General features: G+C 44.7%; 1 long non-coding RNA gene across 1 annotated transcript in view; it reads left to right on the plus strand.

Moving 5' to 3' along the window:
• The first annotated feature begins 8,818 nt into the window (after window positions 1-8,818).
• Window positions 8,819-20,193, plus strand: part of LOC140218486 (uncharacterized) — an 876,148-nt gene continuing 864,773 nt past the window's right edge. The window contains exon 1 of the long non-coding RNA XR_011894759.1: window positions 8,819-9,161. This is a non-coding gene — a long non-coding RNA (uncharacterized lncRNA). The remainder of the gene's footprint in view (window positions 9,162-20,193) is intronic.

A 20,193-nucleotide genomic window follows, 5' to 3' on the forward strand; every position in this document is an offset into this window, starting at 1 on the left:
CCAGCCCCAGGTACGCGTGAAGACAAAGAGCATGCAGCTCTCGGTTCGCCCAGACTTTGCATCCGGCAGAGATCGTTTCCACGATAGGACATGGGCACAGCATGGCCGGGCTTGAGGAGGGTACGCTTGTTCACCTCCTCCTTCCCTTTCGCTCACCTTGCGCGCTCTTTGTGGCGGCAAAAACTTCGAATGCGATTCAACCCTTAGTTGACATCGATGAAGCGTTCAACACCCAAACGTGTATGTTGTCGTGCTGCTCTCTCGCACTTCCCAACGCACACGCTGCGCCAGCAACGGGGTCGCCGCGAATAGATCCCGTACGTGCGTGGCGTGGGTTCGATTCTGCCGCACCGGATATATTTCAAATTATTTATTTTTTTTTACGTTTAAACATGGCACATGCGCTGTGCAACATGCCTTGTTATCCAAATTGGCCTCAAAAGTAATAATTGAAGTATGCCGCCTGCTTAGTACTTACGGGGTGACTCAGGGAAGTCCGGGGGTTGGTTTCGAACCCTGTTACATCAGCACGGCAGCCTGCTGCGCTACGCATGATCCCATGGACAACGCGCTCCCAGTGACTCACATTGGCGGGAAAACGGCTTAAGACAGACAGACAGGCCTGTAAAGCGTGCCGTACGCATAGCGCCTCGGTACTAGAAGAAAGACATCTAATAGTCGCGCATCTGCTCGTTGGTAGAGTTATAGAAGAGTGCGAATGAACGTGAACTGTGATGTGTAGGGAAAACCTTGACCCTTACTACTTTGCCTGTGTCCTATCGTAAAGGTCGTCTGCGGTAGAAGCATTGACGGTGTTCATGGTGTTAATGCAAAATCTGGCTTACTTCTTAATGGTGTGCCCTAACGCAAAGCAAAACACATTGTCAGCATAAAAATGCGCATTATTCGCCACGACGCGCGTTGGATGTGCGTAAGAAGCCTTCGATGTGAGCATGAGTATATGTTGGCTCTGCTGTCGAAAAGCTCGACTGCAGTTGAACACGGTTCTCTTATGTAGGTGAACCGGTGCGGATGTTGTTTCTCTAGTTTCGAAGCTAGTCGGAAGCTTGTGATTGCTCATTTTTAAGGTAAACGTGCCCAAGTGCCAGGAGTTACCTGCTGCTCATATATTGAATGTTACGTGAAACACTCGGCAATTTGGACACCGGGCGGTCAGACGCCAGTAAATAAAAACAGGTTAGGTGCGGCTTTCTGTTAACATAAATGGCCTCACTATGGCACTGATAGGTAACGGTCGAGATATAGGAGCCTGAGTATGTGAAATGCACATAATCGTAGTAGCATGTGAGCACAATGTTATGCAATTACAAGTACCTTCAATTGCTTCTTCTGCCTCTTTCACAGCGCAGAAGCAACAAGTTTAGCTGCCGGAGCACGCGAATGGGCCAGTGTATAAAAAGAAAGCGGGAGGGGGGAAGGTGGAAGGGCGGAGTGGATTTATTGTCCGAGAACAGCGCTCTTGCGGACATTACACCTTGGGGTTCGGAGGCGAGCATCACAGCGTGTCCTTTATGACTATGGAGAAGGCAGCTCATTAACGCGATGCGCCTGTTGATGTGGTGGAAGCAGGAGTGCATTGCATGCGCAAACAAGCTGGCCGTGCAGTTCTTTGTGAATGCAGCATGCGTACGAGCAGATCTCAGCTACTTGACCTGTTGCTTCGGAGTGGTTTTTCAGGGACATTAGTTTACACGTTAGCCGTTAGCGTTGGTAACGGTGTTAGTCCCTGGTTCTTTCAGACGTGGCAGGCTCTTCCAACGTTACTCCCCCCCCCCCCCTCCTTCCTAAAAATATTATTCTTGCCGGTGTTTTGTTTTGGTTGACAATCAGTTTTATTATTCGCTTAAAGTTAACTGTAATCCTTACTTTTTTCTTCGCTGTTGCGTGAATGTTGCAACGCGGATTTTTTGTTGGCGAGCATCCCAATAACTTTTTTATTTGCACAAACTTGAATTAAACCCAGTTTTATTCATGTAGACAACAAAGGAAGACGTTACGACCGCTTTTAAAAGCATGACCCGGAAAACCATCCTGGCGCTAGTTAGTCAGCTCACTAGCAGAGCAAATGTGCGTGCTCTTTGAAGTGCTCACTCGTAGTGGGAACTGCGGCTGTCTAAGTCTACTCTGCCGGCCCGCCTTGTGATCGGTTTCATGCAGCGGCCACAAGAAAAAGAAACAGTGCAAGCGTGTTCCTCTGCTTCATTTATTAAGCATGGGCGACTGTGTGGCAATGGGCGAGCAGGAGGCTTCACTCATCGGCTCGGAAAACACCGAGGTTCAGGCTCTCTAATGAAACCGGGCAGGAAGGCACGAATGCTGCCTACGCACTGCCTCTTTAAATATTCACCTGTTCGTTAGTGGCTAAGGTAATATAAGCGCAGCTCGTGCAGGATTCGTCTTCACAGTTGAGATCGCCATCTAGAATGAGGAAGGGATCTTGAGTTTAAGGTTGTTTTGTTTTGTTTTCTTTTTCTTTACAGTAGATACATTTTTTTCAGGCATGGGTTAAGGTTTTTGTGGGCATGGGTTAATTAAATTCTACGACTGTGCGCCGCACACGGCTGTAGCCATTAGGCCTTTACGTTACTTCGCACCACCACGCAAAAGAAGAGAGAGGCAGAAAGGAGAAACCAGGCTGTGAAAGAAATTAAGCAATAATGTCGATATCGTGCCTACGGGCGCAGTATTCCGACTCGTGCATGGCATCACATGGTAGTAAGTAGCACCGCGTAGTCGGTATCGTTAACAAATTTCCTCGGTTTTAAAAATCCCGTGGTTTTTTAAAAACCAAGTAACCTGGGCACGAATGCTGGGTCACTGATGATAGCATGCAGTGCCCGACATTACATTAGGTCTCCAAGAAAAGACGTTACATGGGGTGAAACACTGGTGCTCTCAAGCGCATAGTGTTGAACATCCGTTGGCGGGAAGCGCGAAATGTGGACAACGATATTCAAGCCATATACTAAGTCACTGCTTCTCCGATTCGTCAAAACTTACAATTTAGCAGCACGATTCCATGACACTGATACTCGACACGTCATGTTGGTGACACAAATATTAAACTACCCGCCATGGTTGCTTAGTGGCTATGGTGTAGGACTGCTAAACACCAGGTCACGGAATCGAATCCCAGCCACAGCGGCCACATTTCAATGGGGGCGAAAGGCGAAAACACCCGCGTACTTAGACCTAGGTGCCCGTTAATTAACTCCAGATGGTCAAATTTTTCGGAGTCCCACACTATGGCTTCAGATTGTGGTTTTGGCACATAAAACCCCAGAATATATAAAACAATGTTAAACTGAAGGAGAAAGATTCCTCAGAAGATGCCTCAGAAGTCTCGTAAATCTTACGGAGTTCATCCCGCATGCCCCAATTCTAAATAGTTCCTAGCCATCCTGTTAAGTTATGTTGCTAGAGATGCTAATGTTCCGCAGAGTCCACTTAAAGCCGCTTGTGAAACCTCTTCTTCTGAGCACATTGACAATTCGCATTACAATGAAGTGGCTCCTGTTTATTGTAACGTTCGCTGTATTTTATCCTAATGCGGACCTAAAAGTTCTGCGCCACCACTTCAGGTAGAACATTATGTTTGTCAAAGGGGGGGGGGGGGCTCAATGATGACGAACTATTTGTTATCATTGCCACAACTCAAGTAGCCCTACGTGCTGTTAAGTGACGGAAATATAACGACGCTTCTAGCCTCCATGGTCTTCATCTGCCAATTCTTCGACACAGGCTTAAAAGTGTTGACGATACATTTATTCTGGCAACTGCACGAGCAGTGGCTTTGCGTGCGCGGCTATGTGACGCTTCAATCCAACTGTACAAAAAAAACGCTTTACATGAATATTCTGGGTGCTAGAAACCACAATAGCGTGTTACTTTCTTAACATAACTAGGGGACAAAGATTCACAGACATGAAAGTGTCATTTAAGAAACTAGTTTGAAGCAGGCCCTTACATCGGAGTATTACAGTGATTTTTCTAAACACAGTTTCAAAAACCATTCTCCATGGTATTGTACTCTGTTGGCATCACATTCTCATAACAGGGATGCGCACATAAAAAAGGACCTTATTGTAGGAAAACTGTAGAGAGAGAGAGAGAAAGGAAGAAGGAAAGGCAGGAAGGTTAACCAGACTTGAGTCCAGTTTGGTACCCTACACGTGGGGAGGGGAATGGGGAGTGAAAGAGAGAGAGAGAACTTAGGTGTAGGATGTCTATAGTCGGGCACTCAAGTCTGTTGCCGTCAGGTAGTGAAAAAGCGCTCAAACTGCTTTCTGGGCCAATGGACTGTGAGGCCAGGCTCCCAAGATCTTCGCTTCCGTAAATGGCCTGTCATCCAGTCTATTTAAGGCACACTGGGGAGTCTCACGTTGATTATCGAAGGAAAACTGTAGCTACTACTTGAAGATATTTGCTCGTGTACGCATGACATCAAAGTTCGTATGCTAACAGCGCAACAAGAAAAATATACGTAGATTGTCTGGTGTAGTATTCAGAATAGCACTAGCCATCCACTTTCCTCCTCAGTGCTGTCTTTTTCTCCACTGTCACTGCAAGACTACATCACATTATCGCTGTTTGATTATTTCATATAAATAAAGGACATTAAAAGCACCACGAGAGTGAAAAAAAGTAAGCTTAAAATAACAAGGGCAGATGGCGAGCGGTGTTTGTACTGGCCTTTTGTATTTCTATGTCAGCGTTATTTTGTTATTTTTTTGCACATTATAAATCTTTCCCGAATCTCATATCGGTCTCGTCTCAAGATTTTGCCCTCCGGTCCACTTCCGTGGGTAATGAACGTGATTGCTGAAAGTAAGAACAGCTATCTGCAAGCTACTAATATATCGCAGAGGTGAAAGGACGGATCCGCGTATATCCCGCAGAGTGCACTTTCTTTTTTTCCAAAACTCACAAATAAACTAACTTATCACTTCAGTACGTCATTGCGGCTTGCGAATTAGGTTAATAAGTAGGCACTCAAGGGCAATATTGCTAGCTCATGGGAACCATTGTAGAAAAGTGATAATCGATCGTTTTCATTTGGATATTATAGACAATAAAAGGGCCAGAATTCCAGCTATATCGCTGAAAGCAATACAAAAAATGTCATCAAAGTGTAGATGTTCACAAGATACGTTTACGCAGCTTGAAACAATCTATAAAAGCCAGCTTTTAATACGTATATTACAAAGACAATCTTCTGTCAAAGAACCGGTTCGTATAGCAGCGAGCAAAAGAGGGTCATGGTAGGCCAGCGAAGCTCTTAAATACAGTTACTATTTGGTCCCAATTTCTTTCATTGCTATCATGTGGCTTAGTATATCTATAGGCAGACGGAAGTGCACGATGGATGACTCTTCCTTTGCAAAGAAAGGAAAATCTATGCTTGCGAAAAATGGCCATAGTAAATATCTGGAATATGTATTTTCTTTAAGATAAGACATCGCGTATGTGGGTCAGCGCCCCCTAAAGAAGGTAATTCGAAGCATGGTATATATGTTTAAAAAAATATTAGCAGATATTGCAGCACAGTTAAATTCGCCGTGCTTGTACGATTTGGCAATAAACGATCAACAGCGACTCGTTTAAATGGAGAGCACTATTCAGCTACCTCTCTCAAATATCAGCTGACCTAATCCGATGTCTGTAAGTTTGCTGAGCTTACCGCTCTGTACAATTCTATACATTCTTGGCCTATTTTGCCCGTCCCTATGTGCCTATGTCGTTTATCGAATAGATGACCGGTTATAATATTTGCACAGTATACAGATTAGAAAGGAAACGTGGGTGAACGGGGTTCTATATTAAATAAGTCTATAAAGTGTAGCTTAAGAAAGTTATTTGAAGCTCAAAACAGTAAGCCTACTTTCCATTAATAGTGAAATTAGTAGAACGCTAAAACGTTGAAAATGCTCACACAGCTATTGGTTTCCAGTTACTACCCTCTTGCGACCATAATGAAAAGAACGAAGAAAAGTAATAAACCTGCGAAAAAAAAAGATTTTCAAAGCAAGACAGTGCAAGTTTCTTTGCCTGTAAAGCATGTAAAACAACATCAACAGTAACGCATTTGCTTAATTATTTCTGTCACTTTTCTGCATACGAGGTCCAAGGCAGCAAGAAAAGTAAATACCCTCTTTAGTAAATCCTTTTGTGATGCCGCCACGAAAAGTCTTGTTTGCTCGCACCCTTGTCAAAGGTCTTATTACACTCGAATACTTTCATTGTTTTTCGGGAAACGCTTTGAGAGCTGTTGCTCCCTCCGGTGGTATCGCTAAGGGCATATTCTGTTTACCTTCTGAGTTGTACCGCGCCAACTGTCTTTGTCTTGTGATCACTCAGAACAAAAAAAGCGGAGACAAATTCAAATGAAAAGAATACCATTCTGCACGCTAATAACAAAGAGTGAAGAGGCAAAAGGCTAGTATGCGAAGCCACCTGATAAAATGAAAGCGACTGCAGTTATTTATTAATCCGCATCTAACGGTAGAATGTCTTGTTTACATGCTAGCATCGAGTTTCCAAATTTATCACAGCTTTGTTTATGCCCGAGCGTACATATTGTCAATGTTTGTTCGAGTTCCTTTGAGGCTCCAATGGGAGTGCTAGCTTAGGGCGAACATCTCTGACAAGGTTCTTGATTTAGAATCTCTGATGGGGTTCTTAGGTCCCCTTTAGTTAAATAGTGAAACAATAGACGAGGCGTACGAAGCAAGGGAGATCCTAAATTTTAAGTCACTGTCATAACCAGTGACGTATTTGTGGATCAACGAAAATGTAACGATAAGGAAAGGGAACAGTGCGGCCTAGTAAAGATAAAGAAAAGTACAAAGAATGTAAGATAGACTAAATAATCATTGCATTAAAATTTGTAGCGCTCAGGTCAAATTGGTTGCCACTCGAGTCAAATTGGTTGACACATGGCTCGAATGTTATGGTGGGCGATTAGGTTGGCACTAAGATTAAACTTTTCAAATCGCGAATATGTCGCATGGCGTCCACATTATTTTTTTGCCACATGGATCATATTGCATGGCGCTCGGATTAGAATCTATAGACATTACAAACCTTGCCCTTCGCGGTAACTGGGACCTCCTCCCGGAATGCATCCCAGCGAAGTAATTCTTCTGTGTCGGTTGTTGTAAGGAGTCATGATAACTTATTCAGCATTAGTTCAGATTGATGCAAGTACAGCATATGGACTGTGGCTGCGAAGACGTTGACAACCTATGTTGTCACTGTGCTCGGTTTAGTTTACAGGGAGAATGAACGTATCTTGACGAATAGACGATTGTCTGATGTCTGTGCGGACGCTGCAACAATACCGTTTCCACGAATTGTCAACTCAGAAAGCAGTGAAGGGACTTCTCAGTATTTTTTATTGGACGGCTGACCTTTCAAAGACTGACCCAATCAGTGCGTATTTATTTCTTCTGTCGTTATTATCTTTCTAGCTCCATTTAAAAAAAAGAATTATGGGGTCTTACTTGCCAAACCCACGGTACGATGATGAGGCATGCCGTAGTGGGGGTTTCCGGAAATCTGGACCACCTGGGGTCCTTTAACGTGCACCTAAATCTAAGTACGTCGTGAAGTACGTCGGTGTGGCCGGGGTTCAATCCCGTGACCTCGTGTTTAGCAGCCCAAGGCCATAGCCGCAAAGCAACCACGGCGGGTCTCCATTTTACCCTCCAAAATAAGAGGGCAGCGAAACAGATGCTTTTCCGATTAGCAGTTCTGTATCTTGACTGCTGTTTTAGCGCACGAAAGATGAAAAACGAAGGAAGCGCATGGCACAGCCGTAACTGTGTTATTACTCCTGACTGTCTGAGCAGTAAAAGGTGAAAGAATATTAACAGCGTGCTAAGGCCCATTGCTCGGGAAACGAAAACAAATAGTCCATCAGACACTGTCGCCACCCTCCTAAAAGCGGCACCGTACACTGAAACGTAGTCGCCGGTGCATTTGGCTAGAAATTGGGCAAGAAGATAATTCGATTAGAAAGAACTCCGAGAACCAAATTTTACGCAACGCACTAATGCCAAGTTGATGCTGTTAGTTAAGCACGGAGTGGTAAATTTTAATGCCCAGTGCCGCTATCACGGAATTGGGGGTTCTGTGGCAAAGCATCCATATCCGCAAAGCGTTAGCTGAAAGTCTGAAGGAAAACACGCAGACCAGATATTAATTTTACGTTTTCTTTTTCTTTTTTCTCCCTGGCAAGCTTGGCGCTTCTGGAATTTTATGCCAGTTTACGTTAGCACAGCAGATGGCGCTGGAAATAAACTAGCCCTTAAATGGGCTGGTTTTCTGTTTCTTTAGGCGCTGTCTCAAAAGCCGCGGGTTCTAGACGTAGAGCTCACTACGCCTTTTTGTTGAGTGAGCCTCTGGAAGAAGCGGAAGTGATAGTACTCTCGCCGTTTTCTTTATGCTAAGCAAATCAGATGCGTGAATGGATTTGTAATAACAGGCGTGCAGATTTCAACACCGCCCAGCGGAGGTTGTGGATGACGAGAATACAGGGAAATAAATTTTAACTTTATACCGGCCTACCGGCCATGGTCGAGTCCAACAGCAGTGATATACGCAGACTGCGGGTTGTTCGTCGATTGAGTTAGTTACGTGATTCACAAAATTCCTTGAAGCTCGGCATGCCTGCGTTCGAACGGATCGCTCATATTGAGCGAGCCGCCTGGACAGGATGATGACGCGGCGCAACAGTTGAATATAGATAAGACAACGCGAGGCTGCTCCGAGCCATCGCGTGATGCACGTCGGGAGCCTCTTACGGTTTAGAGGCGGTTACGAGGGGCACTCAGTGCAACGCATTTATTGAAACCGCGCTGTCTTTTTGAAATGGGATAGCCCTCACATTTTTTTGCGCTGTGAGTGTTTCGCTGCAATGTAACCGCGTGAGCCGCAACGTGTATTTCGTGGCGTTCCAGCGTGCGGCGTTTCACCGAGGCCCGGAGAATTGGCACCGCTGAAGTTAAATAGTGTGCTCGTGTCTCTGTTGTCGTAGCGCTGGAGACACTGCTGTGCTAATGTGAGAGAGGAGAAAGCACAGAAGAGAACTTATTCTGGCACCACGACTTGAGGACTAGGCATGAACCAGCATCTCAAGGGTGAGTGTGCCCCAGAGGCGGCAATTAATTGCTCTACAAGATATGCGGCTAATTTATGCGATTATGCAATTAACGTCAAAGAAACCGACGCGTTAAGTCAAAATTACGGACTCTGTTAGGTGTTGAGTGTGGGGCTTTCGGACGTTCACGGTGCGTGCTTTTTTTTTTTGTTGTTGTTATTGTTGAGTCGACGTTATATATTCTGTTAGCGTCTTTTTCTTTTTTTTTTTTCCGTGACCGGGCTCAAAGAATGCCTGCTCCAAGCATATCGCGCGAGGCGTTTGCTTGCCTGAAGTAACAAATGAACCAAGGAAATGGCTGTGTACGAACTCGAACTAGTTGGAATTAGAACACGCTTTGCATGGTCAGCTTTGTCTTATTTGCTTGCGTATACTTTGTCGCATGGCCACGACGATAACACATCATTGAACTTCATGTGTGCAAGAGAAATACCTTAAATTATGCTGTAATGTTTTGATAAATTCATGCGACACTTCCAACAAAACGTTTGAGGAACGAGACCTTGGAATCAATGCTGATTCTTAATGTAGACGGTTTTAAACCTTGATTTACCCTTACGTCCTCTTGGCGAACCTATTGCGTGTTCATGTATCAGTACATATTTACGCAGTTAGATGCATCGTGGTCGAGAACAAATATTGATGTTGCCTTTATTATCCTATGTGCGCTAGAATAGCGTGTACTTTTCCCATTTATATGACCCTGATAAAAAGAACACCACAGCAAAGACAGAGCAAACGTGCTTTCATTTGTGAGATACAGCGTTCTCGTGAAATCTGTGGCCTTTAACATCCACCGAGGGCTGATTACTTGGAGGAGGATGCTGGCCCTGCTTTAGATCACGTGACCACCAGCATGGAGGCCAGGCCAAAAATTTAAGTAACTATTTGAAGGGTGTTAACAGAATACATGGGTGGGTTAGGGCTCAAACGTGAGCGTCGACCACGCAGAGCTAGCACTTTCCAATGTGCCTCCTATAATATTTGCCATTACACCCCCTCGTCTACACCGAAGCCGCATCCACACTGTGATGGCGTCAGGACATGTGCCGCGTGGACACGCGTAACTAAAATGGCAGTGGCTAAGACTGTCATGGCTAGCAAACTGGACGAAAGTATTGTTACCGTGGCTACGAGCTTGGCTATAAAGTCTAGTTTATGGTCTGACGTAGCCGGCACGCCGGTATAATCCGTCTGCCGATGTCCGCCACACTGCGCCCGCAACTATGCGCTGCGGGTTGCTGAAACGCAGTTTCTATACAGCCTAACATCAGCCCATCACAACCGACGTCTTACGTAGATAACGCAGCCACGCAGCGATGAAGGAACCGAAGGCATAAGCCTGTTGTTTTCGCTTCTTTATCGAATTGGGTGTGTTGGAGCACGGAAACACTGGCCTATCTCTTTTACCTGCCATCAGGCTTTGCGCGAGCACAGTTTCTGGTAACGCCGCCGCAGGTGGATTCGTGTTCCACTGTGCGCGATATTGGCTGGTCATGCACGTGGCAGGCTTTGCACACAAGCCTAGAGTGCCAAGTGCTTGAGCATTCGTTTGTTTGAAAGCTTCCTATAGTCTTGCTAATTCGTGCTATAGTTCTGTCTCGAATTCGGCGCCGCCAGCACGCGCTAACGGACGGCGGTTACCGCAGCCACGCAGATGCGCTGTAATGTTGTGCTCACCTCTTCCAAGCATTACTACGCAGCGTCCGAAAGAACACGGGCCCCGACTTGGCGTGGGCATCTAAATGTGCCTTCGGGAATGCCGTAGCCGGAATTGTTTGTCGTTCGGCGTAGCTTGTCATCCGCGTCGCTTATATCAATACCGAAACACGATGGATGTTCGAAGTACTCCTCAGATTCGCTGCCGACGTGTCGCAACACGTTGAAACGAAAGAAAAAAAGACTTAACAATCATGATAGCTCAATTCCTCATCTGCTCTCCCGATGCAAAGACACGTCTACAGCAAGTCCATCACGCGGCTTGTTTTACTGCTTGGCTGCGACACTTCGCTATACAGACGTAACAACCACGGTTCGGATCTAGATCATTGAGCGTCATCGCCTTCTACATTTCCTTACATGAAATCACTCTTCTTTGACTGTTGTCTTCTCGCCCTGATCCTTCGGCGTATTCGTATTCCAGCTGGTCTTTCAGAGCACGGCTCACTTTTTTTTTCCCTTTTTACAGTTATAGGGATCACGGCACTGATCTACTATGCACAAGTCTCTTACGATTGGGTGGATTTCTGATTTTCCCTTAATTCCTGCTCTCCACCCTGCTAGTTTCCGCAGAACTATTGCGTCAAACATTTCCCTTTGCTTCGAGTTGATGACAAATTCGACTTCGCCCTGCCATGTGCTAGCCGCCTGGTTAGCTCAGATGGTAGAGCGGCTGCACCGAAAAGGCGGTAGTTCCGGGTTCGAGTCCCGGACCAGGACGAATTTTTCTTCAACCGCGAGGCCTTTCTTTCAAGGAACCCGTATCGGTTTTTACTGTAGCAATTGCTACGATTGGGTGGGTGTCTGATTTTCCCTAATTAATTACTGCACAGATCATTTCACAGATTTGATTTACTTAATTTTTATATCCGTTTTTTTAACGTGAAAGGTCTTTAATATCAATACGATAGGATCGCTTACTAATAGGTCATGTAACGGAAACACGTAATATTATCGTTTAAAACTTTTAACTATACTAATCACGTGCGTTACTTCACTGCTGTTGCATAAACGAAAGAAGCCATTACTGGATCAAGCAGGTGATCCGTAGGCCCACGGCGGCATTGTTGCGCTACGCATGACGCAATCGTAGCTAAATTTACTCTCGAGCGCGACGTTCAGAGAGGTATAATCGGCTGTGCGTTTGTCTGTCTAAGTAGGAATGGCGCGTTTCGTTACTTTGCCTTGATAAGCGGCAACGGCGCAAGCAGTTCAATTTTAAAGCGCTAGCCCTATTACTCCAAGTACAAACGCAGAAAACGCCTGGTTCCGTAGATCTGACCTTCAAGCTCAGCCAAGATCAAACTGGGACTTAGCCTGCCTAATGCCTTGTGGAGTGAAAAGAAACAGCGGCTCAAGATCAGTCCTTCGTGTAGCCACCGCCAGAAGCGCTGGCTGCATCCAAGTTCTGTTTGTTGTCTTGTGGTGCAATTGTAGATGCGGTAGTTGCTGCTACAAAAGCTGCAAACGCAACCAAAACCGAGCTGCTCTGGCGGTGGCTACACGAAGGACTGACCTTGAGCCGCTGTTGGTTTTCACTCCACAAGGCATTAGGCAGGCTAAGTGGAGGAAAAGAACTAGGAAGCTTGCCAGCAAGTATGCGGTCTGTAGGGCGGGCAAAACAGCAACAAAGAATGTCAAGCAGAAAGTCAGAGAGGCTGAAATAATCTCATGGGTGGCGGCAATGGAAAAGAAGCCTGCCATGAGTAACTACTTAAGAGGAAAAAACAAAATCAGGAAAGAAACAATTTATGATAACTCAAAGGGAAGCTCATTACATTTTGAAGCGAGATCAACATGCCTTAGAACACGCACATATAACGCGAGATATAAGAAAGAAAAAGAAGCATGTGCTTGCTGCGATAAAGCTAGGGAAACGATGGAGCTTGTTTTATTAGAATGTGAAGACATCCGCCCAGCGGTCGATTTAGGCACCACTGGCCTCCTTGAAGCCCTTGGGTTCAGCGAGAGCAGGGGAAAAGTAAACATGTCCCCAACAGAGATTAGGAAGAGGCGATTGGAAGATTGGTCGAAGAAAAGTAGGGAAACGACAGAAAAGGAAGACGTTCAAAAGGAAATTTCGCAATAGGTGGTCAGAAAATTTCGTTGTCGGAGTTCGCATTGCTTTTTTTTTCTTTATTTCTTTTTAACCTAGGTAGGACATCAGGCAGTATATTGACAGTAACCCTCCACCCCGCTTAAAAGGGGACGTTCATAACATCCATCCATTCATCCTTCACTGCGCGTTCGCGCCGACAGCGCCGCGAGCGTTGTCTATGTGTTGTCTTGTGGTGCAATTGTAGATGCGGCAGTTGCTGCTGCAAAAGCAGCGAAAGCAACCAAAACCGAGCTATCGCTCGACTGACTTAGTTGACCCGCGTTCAACGACGGTAATGTTTCCTTTTTAATTTATTTTGTTATCTCCTGTTTCGGCATTTTCCCAACCGAAATGAGTGGGCCAATCTTAAGGTTGTTTGCGAGCAAATAGGCTGTACGACTGTCGAGTTCGGCATGTATGAATGGCAGAATACGTCCCTGTGTAAATACCAGGGACAAGCTGCACGAGCACGCAGCTTGATTTCGTGGTCTCTGAAGTAAGTGCCTGAATTTATTCGCGCGCGAAAGATAATTTTTGCCTCACGGCCCACGATGCTGCTCATATCTGGGTGATAGCTATATTTATTGCATTAGAGACAAAGAGAAATGAAAGCCGAAAGGGGGAAGCTTAACCTGACGGGAAATAACCAGCTTGTTACCGTCCGCTGGTGAAGCGGTAATGGTGTGACCGAAAGGCTAGCACCGGTTTTGCCCGAAAAACGAAGCAATGCTTGCGAAAGCAAGGTATTAAACAACTACATGGAGTAAGGTTACACACATTACATTTAGCGTGCCCTAATTTTTACTTAATATCAACTCGGTGTCGTGTACAGTTGTTTTAGGAACCTTTAAAATAATATGCAAAGCGGCAGTATGACTGCCTCGAACGTTTGCATTTATTGCACGTCACCCACCGACTTTAACAGAAATAACTTGCTTCGCAGAGTTCAACCTTGAGACCTGGTAAACAAACTACAGGCCTCGTATACAGCATGAAAATTGGCAGAAAATGACTATCCAGTAATTTTTTTTTTCGAGTCATGTAGTTAACCTACGCATCTGAAACATTCAATACTCGTCACCCTTAGAGCGTACCCCATTTTCCCTGCACGCGAAATTTCTGCTATTCTTGGTCCTCCAACGGCAGCAGAGAAATTTTGGAAGTGTTTCATATAACGCCTTTAAATAGATCCAGAACAAATGCTTTGCAATTTTTACTGGGCTCCTAATTAACACACACATACTTCAAAGATTGCAAAGCGAGGAGGAAATTGCGACGATTCATGAAATCGACTAGCGTCAGGGACCGATTCTAGGCGTAACGTTATGAACAACCACATGTGTTCTTTCTTTCCTCCCTCTCCTTTCTTATCATCCCTTAAACCCCTTCCCCCGTGCAAAGTAGGAAACCGGACGAACTTCTGGTTGACCTGCCTACTTTCCTTCTTTTCCTCCTCCTCCTCAAAATGTATCCGCATGTTCCATCTATCATTTAGTGTATTTGTTCAAAATATAAATCTTCTCAGTGATATTATTTTTCAGAAGAACGTATGTTGTTGAACGCTTCTTGTCGCTCTGATAGCGTCGTCGTAAAATTATCAGGTTAGTTTTGTCAAATGTTTAACACACAACCGGCGTACAGAATACGTTACTGTCAGGTAACGTTCAGTGGGCAATCACCGTCGAAGAGTAGGGAGCCTACATGCAATCGCTGTTTTAAGGTGGTCACAACGGAGGTCCCAAACAAATTCTTTTTAACCGCTATTTGCCAACAAATCTTGTGAGCGGCCATTTTGGACCCCAATCACACCAGAAGTCTTGGCAAACTTCTGCCTTTTTTCGTGATACTCGGTCATATATCCACGTTAGCACCTGATTAATAAATTCATTTAAATTAATTCTATAGAACTTTGTGCAAGAAACCTGCATAAACCTCCAATATACGTATAGGTTGCCTTTTTGTTTCACTTTAACACACCACATTTATTTCTTTTCAGTCGTTTGTCGCAAGATACAGAAGAAAGCAACATAGTGGCATTATCTCACATCAAGAATGTGAAATGCATTAAGCAGTGTCGTTTTCCCTAACTTTTACATAATTTCATGAGTGTTTTTTGGAGTGTGTTACCGAAAACTGTGCTTAGTAGCTAGCCTGTTGAAGTATAAGGTAAACGTGCCATATCAGGCACGTACCCAGGGGGGGGCCCCGGGGGGGCCCGGCCCCCCCCCCCCCCGAAATCAAGTGGCATACCCCCCTCCCCACCCACGCCACCACTCCTCACACATTCCTAAAACGCCGCCAGATCAATGTTGAGACTTGGCAGCTGTTCGTCGGTCAGCATTATGCTGCCTTTTTACTCATTTTAGATGGCGGTAGTTATCGGCATCTCTTGTAATGTGAAGGACAGTTTTCTCATAGATTCCGCACCCGCGCGATTAACTAGAGATGCGTTCAGTTGTGACCATCTATTCAACCGTCACGCGTATAGCTGTTGCTTTTGTTAGTTCAACCTTCTTTGTTTAGGCTGATCCTGGGACCAGGAGAGAGATGCGGCTGTTACTCAGCTGGTCTGTACTCTCATGGAAAGAGTTGCTGCCGGAGAAAACGCCAATTGCGTTTAACTTTTCCCTTTGCTTCCTTATTTCCTTGAGTTACGGCTCGCCGTGACGCTGGCAGATGCCCGGGACCATATATACGTGATAGGGTTAGATAAGGTGGGAAATAAAATAATGTGAAAGAGCGTCCATCATGAAACCCTGCAATGACCCTTAAACCCATAAGCAAGATGACTGTCGCCCGTTACCTCGTCTGTTTTTCCCTAATTGTATAGCAATTTCGTGCAAAATTGGCAACTGGAAACAAAAATCGCAAGGAGTTGAGAAATGAAGCGATCTACTAAGGGAGAGAGCCAAGGCAACAACCAAACTGCAAGCAAAAGCGAATAATAAAAAAGTTAACCATTGTTTATGAGAATATTTATGGATCAACATCTTTTTATTTAAAAAGGAAGTAGAGAAAACGCCGCCGGAAGTGGAGAACAATTACTTGTTTTGAATGACGCTTCTACAGTTATCGGTCGAACCGCCTCACGTAGCCACTTCTCTGCTCTGCTTATGTGGGTGTTTTTCTAACCTTTCGCGGTGAGCGCAGTACCTTTAGAATCGCAGAGTCCTGCGCTCTACGCGGTTGTATGGGACTGGCGGCCGCACAGCGTTACGCAATTCGCGCAACTGTCAAAACTGATCAACAAGGCGAAAATAACTGATATTCGAAAATATAACATGGGAAAGACTGAAGAAGCCGTAAAAAATGAACGCAGCCTGAAATCAGTAAGAAAGAAACCTGGCATAGGACAAACCATGATGTATGCACTAAAGGAAAAGAAGGATAACATCATCAGCAATCTCGAAGATATAGTAAAAGCAGCGGAAAAATTCTAAGCTGACCTGTATACAGTACCCAGAGGAGTCACAATACCTCACTTAGAAACAGTAATGAACAGGATACAGAAACTCTCCTATAACTAGCGATGAGGTCAGAAGGGCCCTGCAAGACATGAAACGATGAAGAGCGGGAGGAGAAGGTGGAATAACAGTCGATTTAATCAAAGATGGAGGAGACATAATGCTTGGAAAACTGGCGGCTCTTTATACGAAGTGTCTATCGACTGCAAGGGTCCCAGAAAACTGGAAGAATGCAGACATTATACTAATCCACAAAAAAGGAGACGTTAAAGAATTGAAAAATTATAGGCCCATTAGCTTGCTCCAGTATTATATAACATATTTACCAAAATAATATCCAATAGAATAAGGGTAACACTGGATTTTGTCAACCAAGGGGACAGGCTGGCTTTAGGAAGAGATGCATTACAATGGATCACATCCATGTCATCAATCATATTATCGCGAAATCTGCAGAGTACAATAAGCCTCTTCATGTGGCTTATATAGATTACGAAAATGCATTTGATTCAGTAGAGATACCAGCAGTCATAGATGCACTACGTAATCAAGGAGTACAACCGCTTACGTAAAAAGCTTGGAAAATATTGCTACATGCGTGTGGTATTTGTTTGTTTGAACGAGGCGCGTGGGCGCCATCACTCCAGAAAAGAGGAGGAAGAACGAACTGGGCTCGCGCTGTGAATCTAACCGGTCAGCGCTGCAACCGTTGTAAATATAATCTGTAAATAGTTTCTCGTCTTACTGACTCGTCCTTCGCGTAAGAATATCTACAGAGGTTCTACAGCTACCTTAATTCTACACAAGAAAAGCAGGGAGATACCTATAGAGAAAGGGGTCAGACAGGGAGACACAATTTCTCCAAAGCTATTCACTGCGTACTTAGAAGAATTCAAGCTATTAAACTGGGAAGGCTTAGGAGTAAAGATCGACGGCAAATATCTAAGCAACCTTTGGTTTGCCGGTGACATTGTTCTATTCAACAACAATGCAGACGAGTTAAAACAAATTGATTGGAGACCCTAACAGAGAGAGTGTAAGAGTGGGATTGAATATTAATATGCAGGAGATGAAGGTAATGATAAATAGCCGGACAAAGGAACAAGAGATCAGGATCGCCAGTTGGCCACTAGAGACTGTGAAGGAGTACGTTTACCTAGGTCACTCAATCACAGGGAACCCTGATTATGAGAAGGAAATTCACAGAAGAACAAAGATAGGTTGGATCGCATGCGGCAGACATTGCCAGCTCCTGACTGGAAGCTTACCATTCTTATTGAAAAGTAAGGTGTGCAATCAGTGCATTTTGCCAGGGCTGACATATGGGGCAGAGACTTGAGAGCAAGTTAAGGACCGCGCAAAGAGCGATCGAACGAAGATTGCTAGGCATAACGTTAAGAGAGAGAAAGAGAGCGGTTTGGATCAGAGAGCGAACGGGTATAGACGATATTCTAATTGACATCAAGAGGAAAAAATGTAGCTCGGCAGGTCATGTAATGCGCCGGTTACATAACCGTTGGACCATTAGGGTTACAGAATGGGTACCAAGAGAAGGGAACGCAGTCGAGGACGACAAAACGCTAGGTGGAGCGATGAAATTAGGAAATTCGCGGGCGCTAGTTGGAATCGGTTGGCGCAGGACAGGGGTAATTGGAGATCGCAGGGAGAGGCCTTTGTCCTGCAGTGGACATAAGACAGGCTGATGATGATGATGATGATGATGATGATGATGATGGAGGTGGTGGGCCCCCCCCGAAAAAAAATCCTGGGTACGTGCCTGTGCCATATACTGCATTCACATAAGCTATGCCGGGTTTTTCAGCGAACGCTTTCAAACATTTTGAACGGTTGCCTGTGGCAGATAGCACAGTTATGCTTCATGAGCTGGTCTACTCGAAGTGGCGGACATAACTTGCCCAAAAATTGAAGTGCATAATCCACTAATTAACTAAAATTCACCAATTAGGTGTTTAACTAATTAATCTATCGCTCACATTGCCATTTACACATTGCAATTTACAATCCATGGAGTTCCCAAGGCGGATACACTGTAAATAATTCTCAGGGTGACACCAGTTTCGAGATATTAAGTCCCGAACATTGCGGACAAAATTACAGTTACTTTCTTAACAAAACGTCGGCTTATGCATTGAAGCACAAAAGTAACTGCAACGCCAATGCATTTCTCCACAAAGTTCGGGAAATAATATCTTGAAACTGGTCTTATCCTGAGAATTCGTGCCATGTGGATTCGCCTTGCGAACTCCGCGGCCAGAATTTGTAAATTGAAATGCAGGACATAAGGTCATTAGTTAAAAACTTATTTAGGGAATTTTTCTTAAGTTAGTTCATTGTGTTTTTCAATTTCTTTGCAAGTATTGCTCGCTATTTGAGTATACCAGCCCATTTTTGAAAGCGTTCGCTGGAAAACCCTGTATGTCTTTGGCTGCTGACGCCAAAGCTTATTGAAACATTTTCGTCACCTTTACGTCATGAACAATTCCGTGTGGCTCAGATAGTGTAGTTTATGATGATGACAAAATGTATTTATAAGGGATGGCTGGAAGGCCTATAATGGGGAATAGGAAGAGGAAGGGGGAGGCGTATTCAGAGCTGTCCTAGGAGCTGCGCGTCCTTGGAGAAAGCCAAGAGCGAGTCCAGAATGACCCTGTCGGAATCCATCGAGCCAGTTGCCGGTCTAATCCACTCGTCGTAGGACGACACTCGCACCGCCCTCAGGTGGTGGTCCCGCTGCTGAGCGTGTCGCTGGCACTCCCAAAACAGATGGGCTGCGGATGGCCGCGTGGCCATGTCGCAGTCAGGGCACCTGTGTGACACCTGGAGTTTATAAAAAACATTTATTAAAGGACTCTGGGTTCGCCCTCAAATTTGGCTGGTGGCGGCGGGAAGTAAGTGACAAACTTAGGGCGTTGACAAAGGCTGTCACCACCCTAAAAGAAGATTTTCATCAAAGTCGCTTAACACTTTGACCATTTGCATGTATGCTACCTACGGATGAGTGTTCAATAAAGCTACAACATTTTGTCCTTTGTAAGTATTTCTGATTTCAGAAACATGGCTATTTGTCTAGCTGCACGTAAGGTTCACGTGAAAATATTATTTTGTTTCCATGAAAGAACAGTAAGTATTCAAAGCACCATCAAAGAACTTCCTCTTTGCGGCGTGCCTTTTAGTGTTAGCACGAGCAACCTTCAATATAATTTTTGTAAATGAATAACACACCTCGTGTACAGTATGGAATTCGCTAGAAAACGAGCACTGAATAATAAATTGTATGACACAAAATTTAGCTACACACACCAAGCTGTCAGCACACGTCCCCAGTAGCATGGTGCCAATACTTCCTCTAAGTTGAAAATCGAAGCCGTTTTGTGTCTTCCCTGGGCAGCAGAGAAACTTTGATAGCTTTTCATATAATGCCTCTAAACAAGCCGTAAACGAATTACTAGCAATTTTCATTCAGCCCCTAATTAGACTATGCGCTTCACACTTTTCGATCCTATCGCCCATAACATTTGCAAAATTTTCTCAAAATACAAGTTTCGTAAGTACTTATGTAAAAGAAAACCGTGAAAATCGGCATGTAACGTTTTTGAATGCTTCTAGCTGCACCCACCGTTTTGCTGTAAACCTGCTCGGCATTGTCAATAACCTTCAGTGAAAATTTATGGTCGTAATCGATATCAACGTACCGTGGCAGAAATACTCTC

Source organism: Dermacentor andersoni, chromosome 5 (assembly GCF_023375885.2).
Source record: "Dermacentor andersoni chromosome 5, qqDerAnde1_hic_scaffold, whole genome shotgun sequence".
Lineage (NCBI taxonomy): Eukaryota > Metazoa > Arthropoda > Arachnida > Ixodida > Ixodidae > Dermacentor > Dermacentor andersoni.